The following is a 13718-nucleotide window of genomic DNA, read 5'->3' on the forward strand; positions in this document are numbered from 1 at the left end:
GAAGACAATAAAGACGCTAATTCTTTCAGTTTACCCTTATATTAACCTCTGACAGAAAAATTACAAAAACCCTCTTTCCAGGGCGCCTGGGTGGCTCAGTGGGTTAAGCCTCTGCCTTCAGCTCAGGTCATGGTCTCAGGATCCTGGGATTGAGCCCCCCACCCCACCCTCCAGCATTGGGCTCCCTGCTCAGCAAGGAGCCTGTCCCCCACCCCCAACGCCTCCCCCTCTGCCTACTTATGAGCTCTCTCTTTGTTAAATAAATAAATAAATAAATAATCTTTTTAAAAAATACTCTTTCCTTCTAGGATTCTGAATTTTATCTTTCATGGCTTTTAAACTCTCCTATTTCCATATCCTGTTTCTCTGGCTGCATTCCAGAGTAACCTCCTCATTCCTGTCTTTCCATTCAGCAATTATTTTGCAAGTATTTGAATCAGCTCTTTAACCCATCTGTGGTAGGCAGAGTAATACCTACACCCCATCCCACCCCCAGCCCCGCCACCTTCCATGTCCATGGCCTATACTTGGAAACTGTGAATATGGCAAAAGCAGAATGGAGGTGGCAGATGGAACTAAGAGTGCTAATCAGCTAACCTTAAAATGGGAAAATTATAGTGGATTAACCAGGTGAGTCCAATGTAGTTAGAGGGGTCCTTATACATGGAAGAGGGAGGCAGAAAAAGAAGAATCAAAAAGATGGTAAGCAGAGAAGAATTTGGCCTGATGTTGCTGGCTTCGAAGATGGAGGAACAGGGCTCTGAGCCAAGGACTAAGGGCATTTCTAGAAGATGAAAAGGCAACAAAATGGATTCTTCCATAGAGCCTCCAAAGGAACAGTCTTATTGACACTTTGATTTTAGCACAGTGAGACATTTCAGATTCAGATTTCATTGCATTACCACACAGATCACTATGATTTATTTGACCATTCACATGCTGAAGGACATCTGAGTTTTTCCAGTTTGGGGCTATTATGAAGAAATCTCTTGTAGATATTCACATACAGATTGATATGTGAATGTAACAGTGTCCAGGAGGGCAACTGCTGGGTCTTACTGTAATTACATGTTTAGCTGCTTCTTTTTTTCTCTTTTTTAAGACAAGGAGAGAGGTGGGGGAGGGGCAGAGGGAGAGCGAGAGAGAGAATCTTAAGCAGACTCCATGCCCAGTGCCCAGCCCCAGAGAGTTCAGGCTCCCAACAGTGAGATCAGGACCCGAGCCAAAATAAAAAAATCAAGGGCCCCTGGGTGGCTCAGTTGGTTAATCGATTGACATTGGCTCAGGTCATGATCCCAGAGTCCTGGGATTGATCCCTATATTGGGCTCCCTGCTCAATGGAAAGTCTGATTCTCCCTCTGCCCCTCAAGCAGACTCCCCACTGAGCACAGGACCCTCCTCCCCTCAATGCAGGGTTCCATCTCAAGACCATGTGATCATGACCTAACCCAAAACCAAGAGTCCAATGCTCCAAAGACTGAGTCACCCTGATGCCCCCACAAGTTTAGTTTCTTAAGAAACTGTCAAATTGTTTTCCAGAGTAGATGTATCATTTTACATTCCTGGCAACAATGTGTGAGTGATCCAGCTTCATAGCACCCTTATCAGCATTTGATGTCACAATGTCTTATTTTAGCCACGCTGATAGGTGGGTCCTGATAGCGATATATCATTGTGGTTTTAATCTGCTAATGATGTTGGACATCTTTTCATGTGCTTTATTTGCTATCTGTTATCTCTTCTCGGGTGAAATGTCTCTTCACATCTTCTGTTCATTTTCTAAAAGGATTGTTTGCTTTTCTAGTTTCCAGTTTTGAGAATTCTTTATGTATTCTAGATGCCAGTCCTTTGTCAGATATGTGGTTTGCAAATATTTTCTCCCACTCCTAGCTTGTTTTTGCTTCTTTTAATAGGATCCTTCACAGAACAGAGGGTTTAATTTTGATGAAGTCCAGTTTATCAAATTTTCCTTATATGAATCATGCTTTTGTATTAAATCTAAGAACTCTTTGACAAGCCCTATATTTCAAAGATTTTTCTCGCTAAAAGTTTTATGGTTTTATGTCAGACATTTAAGTCCATGATCCATTTCAAGTTAGATTTTGTAGGAGACTTGAGTTAAGGTTAATCTTTCTTTCTTTCTTTCTTTCTTTCTTTCTTTCTTTCTTTCTTTCTTTCTTTTTTCGTTGTTGACTGGGTGTCCAGCTGCTTCTCCAGCACCACCTGTTAAAGGTTATTTTCCCTTCATTACTCCATTAAATTACCTTTGCATCTTTGCGTGGGTCTATTTCTGGGTTCTCTGTTCTGTTCCACTTGTCTATGTGTGTATCCTTTTGCCAATACCATACAGTCTTGAAATTGGGAAGATTCTTCCCATCTTCTTCTTCTTTTTTAAAGTTGCTTTACCTAGGGTGCCTGGGTGGCTGTTAGTTGAGAGTCCGACTCTTGATTTCAGCTCAGGTCAGGGTTGTCAGATCAAGCCCTGCATCAGGCTCTGTGCTCAGCACTCAGTCTGCTTGTCCCTCTTCCTCTGTTCTTCCTTCACCCCCTAATAAATAAATAAATGAATAAAAATCTTTAAAACTTTTTTTTAAATTGCTTTGTCTATTCTAGTTCCTTTGACTTTCAACATAAATTTTGGAAAAATAATCTTGCTGGGATTTTTTTAAAGATAGATTTATTTAGTTATTTATTTGACAGAGAGAGAGGGGCAGAGCAGCAAGTGGAAGGAAATGGAGAAGCGGGTTTCCCGCTGAGCAGGGAGCCCAATCTGGGGCTAGATCCCAGGACCCTGGGATCATGACCTGAGCCAAAGGCAGATACTTAATGGACTGAGGCACCCAGGCTCCCCTTGCTGGAATTTTGATAGGAATTATTTTAAACCTGTACTGGGGAGAATTAACATCTTTACTGTATTGAGCCTTGCAACCCACAAACATGGTATGCCTATTTATTTAGATCTTTGGTTTCTTATATCAGTGTTTTATATTTTCCAGCATATAAGACTTACACATGCTTTGTAAGATTTACATTTAAGTATTGCATTTTCTTAAAAAAGCAATTGTATATATCATAGGTAAGAATGTGAAATAGTTCAGCCAATGTGGAAATAGTTTGGTGGTTCCTCAAAAGTTTAAACATAGAATTACCATATGATCCAGCAATTCCACTCTCAGGAATAAACCCAAAATAATTGAAAAGAGATGCTTTAACAGTGGCTTAGTCCATTAAGCATCTGCCTTCGGCTCAGGTCATGATCCCAGGGTCCTAGGATCTAGCCCCAGATTGGGCTCCCTGCTCAGTGGGAAGCCTTCTTCTCCCTCTCTTACTCCCTCTGCTTGTCTGCTTGTGTTCCCTCTCTCACTGTCTCTCTTTCTGTCAAATAAATAAATAAAATCTTTTTTTTTTTTTTTTTTTTTTTTTTTTTTAAGAAAGAAAAGAGATGCTCAAGTTCTGGGAAGACAGGGCTAGTGGGGTCCTAAGCTCACCTTGTCTCATGGGCATACCTAGATAACAGCCACATCAGTGCATCTAACCCAGAAAATGACCTGAAGAGTGGCAAAGCAGACATTCCACAGTTGATCATAGAGAGGAGGATTCATCAAAAAGTGTAGGAGGACCAGAGATGGGTTGGGAAACAAACTCCTAGGGAGACTAACCACAAAAAGGAGGGACACCACAAGCATGGAGAAGGGAAAGAAGGAAAGAAGCACAGAAGAATCGAGAAGGAGGCCCACATCAGGCACCCTAGACAAGAGCAATCTGCACTGGGAAGATGGGTCCCCATAACATTTGGCTTTGAAAACCAGTGGTGATTAACTTCATGAATTTTCCTAACCAGTGGGGCTTAACTCCACATGCTTTAAAGATCAACAGCCTGGAGAGTGATAGAAAATGGAGTCCCCACTCCTAAATAAGAGACAGTGTAACAAGGAACCCCACTGAGACACAGCATAGAAGCAGGAGTTTGAAAAGCGCCTAGGGTATAGGTGAAGGAGGTTGATTTACTAATCCTGGGATGTGTGCTGGAGGGGCAGGGATCTTCAGGAGACTTCTCTAAGAACCAAAGATCTGGCAGGAGCCATTTTCTCTCCCCCTCAACCACCCCAGGCTAGCTAGCCAGACCTACTTCCTAACACCATGTGACCCATCCCCAAATTCTCCTGCAGATCTGCCCCATTCAACCCACCTCCCCTAGGAAGGAATGCTTCCAAAGGCGCTTCTGCCAGTGGCTCAACCTTCAAGCAGCCCCTGCAAGACCACTGGCACTCCAAAGTAAATACTGCCCTAGGGAGAAGGAAAGATAACAACACACACCAGTACACTCACAGCTCCAGCAGCCCAACATTTTAAGTGGCAGTGCAGAGAGAATACCCTGCTGATCAGTGCATCTGCAGCCCCAGCAGGCATCTGGCCTGATGTCGGGCCCACCCACCCTCAAAAGCCTCTCAGGGGATGAGGAAAGAAGAGCACCTTCCAAGTTAGTATTACTGTAGCCCCAGCAAATGGGCTATAGATAGGCATCTGATCTAACTGCTGACACCACCCAACTACAAGCCTACAACAGTCTTAGACTGGCCCTTTAACAGCACAGTGATCAAATCTGGCCCACAACAGACCAAGTGAGCCACCTTGTTGCACTGAAGGCAAACAAGGCTCAGCGCATGAAATCCACATAGGAGACACCCTGAAGCACCTGCTTCTGGTAAAGAGAGGACTTGTGTTATAGGGCACTGTGGGAACCCTTCTTCATAAGGTCACTACTTTCAAGATCAGGAGATGTAATTGCCTTTCCTAATATGTGGAAACAAACACAGAGAGTTACATAAATGAAGACACAGAGGAATATGTCCCAAAGGAAAGAACAAGACAAAACCATAGCAAAAGAGCAAGTGAAATGGAGATAAGCAGTATGCCTGATTAACAATTCAAAGTAATGGTAATAAGAACTTACTGGCCTTGAGAACAAAGTGGAGGATCTCAATGAGACCCACAATGAAGAGATTAAAAATATTTAAAAGAGCCAAATGGAGATAAAGAACTCAATAACTGAAATTAAAAATACACTAGAGGGAATCAATAGTAGATTAGAATGGATCAGCAGCTGGGAGGACAGAGTAATGGATAATAATCAAGGTGACTAGCAAAAAGAAAAAGAATAATAAAAAATGAGACCAGATTAAGGGAACCCAGGGACATCATCAAGTGTAATAACACTCACATTGTAGGGGTCCCAGAAGGAGAAGAGAGAGTAAAGGGGGAAGAAAATTTGTTTGAAGAAATAATAGCTAAAATTTTCCCTTAAAAAAACAACCCTAGGAGGTCCATAACAAGACATGTAATAATGACAAAGAAAAAAAGTAGTGATTAAGAGAGAATTTTAAAAATAGCAAGAAAAAAGAAAACAGTTATATACAAGGGAAGCACCATAAGGTTATCTGCTGATTTTTCTGCAGGAACTTTGCAGGCCACAAGGGAGTGGAATGATATACCCAAAGTGCTAAAAGAAAAAAAAAAAATCCCTGCAATGAAGAATAGTCCACCTATCAAGGCTATCATTCAGAATAGAAGGAGAGATAGTTTTCCAAACAAACAAAAGTTAAAGGAATTCATCACCACTAAACCAGCCCTACAACAAACATTAAATGGATTTTCTTAAAAACTTTTAAAAAGTAATCTCTATACCCAACATGGGGCTTGAACTCACTACCCCAAGATCAAGAGTTGCATGTTCTACTGACTGAGTCAGCAAGGTGCCCCTAAATGGAATTCTTTGAGTGGAAAGAAAAAGCCATAATTGGGAATAAGAAAATTATGAAAGGGAAAAATTTCAGAGGTAACTGTGAACATAATAAATGTAGTAGATTAATTACTTATACAACCAGTACAGAGATAAAAGGACAAAATCAGTAAAATCAATTACATCTATGAAAATTAGTCAAGGGATTCACAAAATAAAAGCATATCAAGTATGATATCACATACATAAAATGTGGGTGATGGGAGTAAAAATTTAATGCTTTTAGAATAGGTTTAAGTGACCATCAATTTAATATTGATTGCTATATACATAAGATGTTATATATGTATGGTGATGGTAACCACAAATCAAAAACCTGCAAAAGATACACAAAAAGTAAAGAGAAAGGAATCCAAGCACTTCACTAAAGAAAGCCATCAAACCACAAGGAAATAGAGCAAGAGAAGAAAGGAACAGAGAAATATGAAAACAATCATAAAACAAGTAACAAAATGGCAACAAGTACATACCCATCAGTAATTATTCTGAATGTAAATGGATTAAATGCTCCAATCAAAAGACATAGGGTAATGGAATGCATAAAAAAGCAAGGACTGGGGCACCTGGGTGGCTCAGTTGGTTGAGCGACTGCCTTCAGCTCAGGTCATGATCCTGGAGTCCTGGGATCGAGTCCCACATCAGGCTCCCGGCTCCACGGGGAGTCTGCTTCTCCTCTGACCTTCTCCTCACTCATGCTCTCTCTCACTGTCTCTCTCTTCTCTCAAATAAATAAATAAAATGTTTAAAAAAAAAAAAAGCAAGGACCATCTATATGCTGCCTACAAGAGACTCACTTCAGACCTAAAGACACATGCAGATTGAAAATGAAGGGATGGAGAAATATTTATCATGCAAAGGGTATGAAAACAGCAGAATACACATTCTTTTTAAGTGTAGATGTAACATTTTCCAGAATAGGTCATTTTAAATTAAATTTTATTTTTTTAAAGATTTTATTTATTTATTTGACAGACAGAGAGAGAGAGAGAGAGGCAGAGAGGCAAGCAGACAGAGAGGGGGGAAGCAGGCTCCCTGCAGAGCAGAGAGCCTGATGTGATACAGGAGCTTAATCCCAGAACCCTGAGATCATAAACTGAACCGAAGGCTCAGACACCATTTGTTGAAGAGACTGTCTTTTTCCCATTGGATATCTTTTTCTGCTTCAGCAAAGATTAATTGACCATATACTTGTGGGTTTATTTCTGGGTTTTCTATTCTGTTTCTTGGATCTATGTGTTTATTTTTGTGCCAGTACCATACTGTTTTGATTACTACCACTTTGTAATATAACTTGAAGTCTGGAATTACAATGCCTCCAGCTTTGGCTTTCCAAAAAATAGTCGTTTTGGCTATTCAGGGTCTTTTGTGGTTCCATACAAATTTTAGGATTAATTATTCTATTTTTGTGAAGAATGCTATTGATATATATTTTTAAGATTTATTTATTTTAGAAAGAGAAAGAAAGGGCATGAGCAGAGGAAGGGGAAAAGGGAGAGAGAGAATCCTCAAACCAATTCTCTGCTAAGTGCAGAGGCTCAATCCCACTTAACCAATGGAGTCACCCAGGTGCCTCAAAATGCTGTTGATATTTTTATAGGGATTGCATTCAATGTGTAGATTGCTTTGGGTAGTATAGACATTTTAACAGTACTTGTTCTTCCAATCCATGAGCATGGAATGTCTTTCCAGTTTTTGGGGTCATCTTCAATTTCTTTCATCAAAAGTTTTCTAGTTTTCAGAGTACAGGTCTTTCACCTCTTCAGTTAGGTTTATTCTTAGGTATTTTAACAATTTTGGTGCAACTGTAAATGGGATTATTTTCTTAATTTCACTTTCTGCTGCTTCATTATCAGTGTATAGAAATGTAACAGATTTCTGTATATTTATTTTTTATCCTGCAACTACTGAATTCACTTATCAGTTCAAGTAGTATTTTTGCTGGAGTCTTTGGCTTTTACATATAGCGTCATGCCATCTATAAATAGTAAAAGTTTTACTTCTTCCTTACCAACTTGGATCCCTCTCATTTATTTTTCTTGTCTGATTGTTGTGGCTTGGACTTCTATTACTAAGTTGAATTAAAGTGGTGAGACCAGACATCCTTGTCTTGTTTCTGATCTTAGAGGAAAAGTAATAGAAAAAAAAGCACAAAGACACCTGTGTGGCTCAGTGGATTAAGCCTCTGCCTTTGGCTCAGGCCATGATCTCAGGGTCCTGGGATCAAGTCCCACTTCAGGCTCTCTGCTCAGTGGGGAGCCTGCTTCCTCCTCTCTCTCTGCCTGTCTCTCTGCCTACTTATGATCTCTGTCGAATAAATAAATAAAATCTTAAAAAAAAAAAAGAAAGCACGATACCTTATTTTTGTAGATTCCCAGAAATTTTCTGCATGGACAATCATGTCATCTGTAAATAGAGACTGTTTCATTTATTCCATTCCAATCTATAAGACTTTCATTTTTTTTTTTTTTTTCCTTATTGCACTGGCCAGAACTTCTAGCACCATCTTGAATAATAATGATGAGAGCAGATATCCTTGCCTTCTTCCTGGGTTTAGAGGGAAAGCATTTAGTCTTTTACAATTAAGTATAATGTTAGCTATAAGTATTTTATAGATGCTTTTTATCATATTGTTGAAGTTCCCTCTGTTCCTATTTTTCTGAGAATTTGTTTAAAGAATTATTTATTTGTTTCAGAGAGAGAGAGAGAGCATGTGCATATGCAAGTGGAAGGAGTGGCAGAGGGATAGAATCTCCAAGCAGACTCCTCGCTGAGCAGCGAGCCCAAATGGGAGGCTCCATTACACAACCCATGAGATTATGACCTGAGCTGAAACCAAGAGTCAGATTTTTTGTTTGTTTGTTTTAAAGATTTTATTTATTTATTTGACAGAGAGAGAAATCACAAGTAGGCAGAGAGACAGGCAGAGAGAGAGGGGGAAGCAGGCTCCCTGCCGAGCAGAGAGCCCGACTCGGGGCTTGATCCCAGGACCCCAAGATCATGACCTGAGCTGAAGGCAGAGGCTTTAACCCACGGAGCCACCCAGGCGCCCTGTCTTTGGTTTTTGTACCAGGGTAATACTAGCTTCATAAAATGAATTGGTAAGGGTTACCAAAATGCCCCTCCATCTCTGATACTTCGCTTTGTTTGAAATCTACTTTATCTGGTATTAATATAGCCACTCATTCTTTCCCTTAATTAACATTTGCAGCATATAGATTTCTCCATCCCTTTACTTTCAAACTGCTTATATTGTATTAGTTGAAGTGAGTTTCTTGTAGACAGCATAAAGTTGGATCATATCATTTAAAAAAATATTTTTTTAAGATTTATTTATTTTGAGAGAGAGAGAGAGAGTGTTCAGGCGGGGAGGGACAGAGGGGAAGTTTTAAGTGGACTCCATGCTGAGTGTGGAGCTTGACACAAGCCTCAATCTTAGGATCCTGAGATCATGACCAAGAGTCGGATGCTTAACCGACTGTGCACTCAGGCACCCTGAGTTGATATGATCCAACCTTACTGGATCATATTGATCAGGTTGGATCATATTCTTAATCCACTGTGCCAATTTCTGTTTTTAATTGGTCTAATGAGATAATTTACATTGAGTGTAATTATTGATATGTTAAGGTTTAAGTTTACCATGTTATTTTTGGTTTTGTCTGGTTTTCATTTCTCTGTTTTTAAAAATAAGTTTCTAAAAAAAAATAAAATAAAAAAAATAAAAATAAGTTTCTATAGGTTACTTGAACATTTTTTTGAATTCCATTTTTGTTTATCTGTAGTGGGTTTGTTTTTTAGAAGTGGGGGGGTAGAGGAAGAGAGAGGGTTTTTTTTGTTTTTTTTTTTTTTTTAAGGTTTAACTGATTTTAATAACCTGGTGATGATGGGCAGCAAAGACAGAATCATGTACTGCTGTGCTAAGGTACATTTGTATATTTATCATTTGTATCATCTTGAAAATTCTGCAGTTACTCTAAATGTGTGTACCTAAAATATATATATATTTCTATAATTGTAACTTCTTTTTTTTAGAATGTTAGTATTTATTTTTATTTTTTTATTATGTTGTTAGTCACCATATAGTACATCATTAGTTTTTGATGTAGCATTCCATGATTCATTGTGTATGACACCCAGTGCTCCATGCACTATGTGCCCTCCTTAATACCTATCACAGGGCTCACCCGTCCCACTACCCCCTCCCCTCTACCTAGCATGGAGCCCAAAGTGGGCCTTGATCTCACAATCCTGACATCATGACCTGAGCTGAAATCAAGAGTTGGATGCTTAACTGACTGAGCCACCCAGTTACCCCTCTATAGTTTTTTTAAGTGTATTTGTTCATATAGCTTTCTTAAGCTGTTTCTTTAGCTATTACAATATATACATAATAATTTTTCAGTCTATTGGTGTCATCATTTTTACCAATCCTTTTATAATTAAATATTACTTCTACATATATTTAGAAACACAATGTTATAATTTTTGCTTCAACCATTATTTCAGAAATTCAGGAGGAGAGTCTATTGTATTTACCCATGTATTTGCTTACCATGTTACTCTTTCCTTTCTGATGTTCCAGTTCCTTTATTTCTTCCTGTCTAGAAAACTTTCTTCAGCCATTCCTTTAGGGTAGGTCTGCTAGCAACAAATTTTTCTAGTTTTCTTTCATCTGAGAATGTCTTGATTTTCCCCTTTAGTCTCACAGGCTATTTTCACTGGAGTCTGATTTGAGAGTTTTCTTTAAACACTTGAAAAATGTGCCACTTTCTTTTGGCTTTCATGGTTTCTGATGAGAAATCTGGTGTCATTTGAATTGTTTCTCCTGCAATCACGTGAAATGTCATCTCTCATTCACTACTCTCAAGAACTTTTGTCGTTGGATTTTACAAGTTTGATTATAAAGTGTCTGGTGTGGATTTCTTTGGGCTGGTTTGGGGTTCACTCAGCTCCTCCTCCTAACATTAACTACAGCTTACTAGGCAAGAGCTGTATACCAGGCACTGTGCTTGGCATTTTATGTACCCTATTGCTAATTCCACCCAAAACCTGGGAGTTAGGTGTGTTAGGTTAAACCACATGAAACTGTCATGGCTTCACTCCACTTCTTGAATCTATAGGTTTGTCTTTTGCCAAAGTTAGAACATTTAAACCATGATTTCATTGGGTACTTTTTCAGCCTGCCCTTTCTCCTTTTTCCCCCTTTTCTCTAGTTCTTCTCTTCTTCTGAGACTCCCATGACAAAAATGTAAGATCTTCTATTATAGCCCCACAGGTCCTTGAAGCTGTTAATTGTTTTTTTTTTTTTCAGTCTGTTTTTTTCTTGGCTAGGTAGAACAATTTCTATTGTTCTTTCTTCCAGTTCACTGCTTCTTTCTTCTAACATAATCTAATTATTTTGGCATCTACTGATGATCTTTTCTCATTTGAGATCTTCCTGGATCTTGGAATTAAGTGATTTTCAATTAAAACCTGGACATTCTGGAAATTTCAAGCCTCTGGATCTTACTAAAATCTACTTTAGCTTAACCTGAAACCACTCCAGCAGAAGGTAGCAAGGGTCATTGCCTTGATATTACTAAATGGGGTAGAAGTTCAGGTTTCCACTCAGCTACTGCCAAGGAACTTCGGTGTAGGTGGGAGTTCCAACCCTCCCCCGCCCCCCAGGGAAGTCTCCACTGGTACTTTCCCCGTTCCTAGGAGGAGTAGGAAAGCCTTATCACTGCCCACTATATGGTGTTCACTGATATAACAGGGAAGGGTGACATTTTTACCACTGGGTGGTGATATTAAGTCTGACTTATGACTTGACCTCTGATACCACCCCAGCAGAGGGGGAAGCACTTTGTTAATGACTGATGGGCTGTTTAAACCCAGGGTCCTTGCATGGTTTCCACTGACACCATGGGGAGCAGGGGAGAGACAGGGCCGATTACTGTTGGGTGGCTCCTTACTCAGCCTGTTCTGACACTGCACTGACAGTTGTGGCAGGGACAGTGTTAGGATGCCCTGCTACAGCCTAATGAGGCTGGAAGTCTAGGCTCCCCTCTTGACCTTTCCTAGCATGGGTAGATGTAGGGGTGGCGGGGGGGCAAGGTCCATAATTTTTCTTTGTGGTATTTGGGTGGGGAATACTTAATCTCTGTAAGTTTTGTCTTGCTAAAGTGTCCATTTCCTAGCCCTTTTACTACAGAGTAGGTTTTCCTTGTCTATGCTCCTTGGTGCTTTCAGATTGCTGGCTTCCTCAGCTACAAGTCTGAGATGTAGGAGGCAAGAGAAAACCCAGGGAATTCAGTACCATGTTGTTTCTCGTCCCCGGCTAGTCTGCTTTTTCTCCCTTTTCAGAGTTGTGTTTTATACATAATGTTCAGGGATTTTAGTTGTAGTTAACAGAAAGAATAAGGAAGAGTAGGTCTACTCCATCTTTCCAGAAGTCAAAGTCTCCATATGTACTTATTATATACTGTTTTTGATCATTTCAGTATCTCAAAACCTTGGGGACTTTTTTTTTTTGTTATGATGTACCATTTTCCTTATAATTAGCTTTTGAATTTTCAGGTGGACATTCTGAGGATCTAAATTAGGATTGCTTTCTTCAGAGAGAATTTGCATTTGCCTCTGCTGGAAATTACAAGGCTTACTAGAGACAATTTTAGTTCTGTTCAAGGGTCCATTTCATACAGAATTTTCAGGTTGTCTTCCTGTCCTGCAGTGGGATTGCTCAAGGGTGAGTAGTCAAATTCCAGGGCTATTATTGGCATGTGTACCCAAAGATGTAGGTGTCACTTGTTTACCAGTGCTGGGAAATTTATCTTTTTCTTTTTGTGGGAAAGGGACTGGTATATCTTGAAGATTTTCCTTATTTTCTTGAAAGCCCAGAAATGCTTTTCATAAAATTGTTATAGTTTATCCCGTTGGTTGTATTGTGGTTATAGGGCTAAAATCCCTAGTAGAAATGCAAATTCCTTGCATATGACATTTGGTAGTACTACCTTGAACACGACTAGAGAAACTATTCCTCATGACTACCAGATTTTCATTAAAAGGCCAGACATGAAGGTTTTATCGTTAGTGTTTTAAATTCCTTAATGAAAGTTGTCATTTTACAAAACTGAGCTTTGCTCACTATCTTACCATAACTGAGTTCTGGGTGCTGACAAATTTGGTCTTCTTGGGAAGAGTTAGGAACTGGAGAAAACTAGGATATTAGAGGGTGTACCTGAGAACAGTAAGGTGTAACAGCTATAAAACATGATCTAACCTTAAGTCTATGGTTCAGTCTCACTTCAACAGCTATAGCTGAAAAGTTCTTTGGTTATTTTTCCCAAGAGAACAAACCAAATCTTTATGTTCCTGCAGCTAGCACACTTCATTCCAATAACCTGTTTCTAAAGTCCAGTTTTCTCTCTGCATTCTCACTGCATTCCAGAGACCTGATTTTTTGATAACTGGTGCTGTTTTAGTCATGACTCTTCTTTCCTCTATTTGTTCAGGAAATAAATTTAAGAAGCCAAGAGTCAAACTGGAGCTTCCATAAAACATAAAACATTTTCCCCTCATCATCATTAACTCTTCTACTTTAAGATCCTGTTCCAAGGATGGCTCTGTAGAAACTCAAATCTTCAATAAGAATATTGGTGATTTCTAATACTTATTATGTGCCAGGCTCTGTTCTAAGCTTATTTACTCCTCAAAATAATCCCAAGACATAGGTGTTTCAACTGCTCTCACTCTATAGATGAGCAAACTGAGGCACAAACTCAGGACACCCAAGGTCTCTCAGCTAGAATGTGGTAGACCTGACAACTGATCCTAGGCTGTTTGGTTCCAACATCGGTGCAAGAATCCTCTAGTACGGACTGTGTAGAGTTAACACCAGATTCAGAAGTCTCTAAGAAAGTGATATACAGTACTTTAG

This window comes from Lutra lutra, chromosome 11 (genome assembly GCF_902655055.1).
Source record: "Lutra lutra chromosome 11, mLutLut1.2, whole genome shotgun sequence".
Taxonomy (NCBI): Eukaryota; Metazoa; Chordata; class Mammalia; order Carnivora; family Mustelidae; genus Lutra; species Lutra lutra.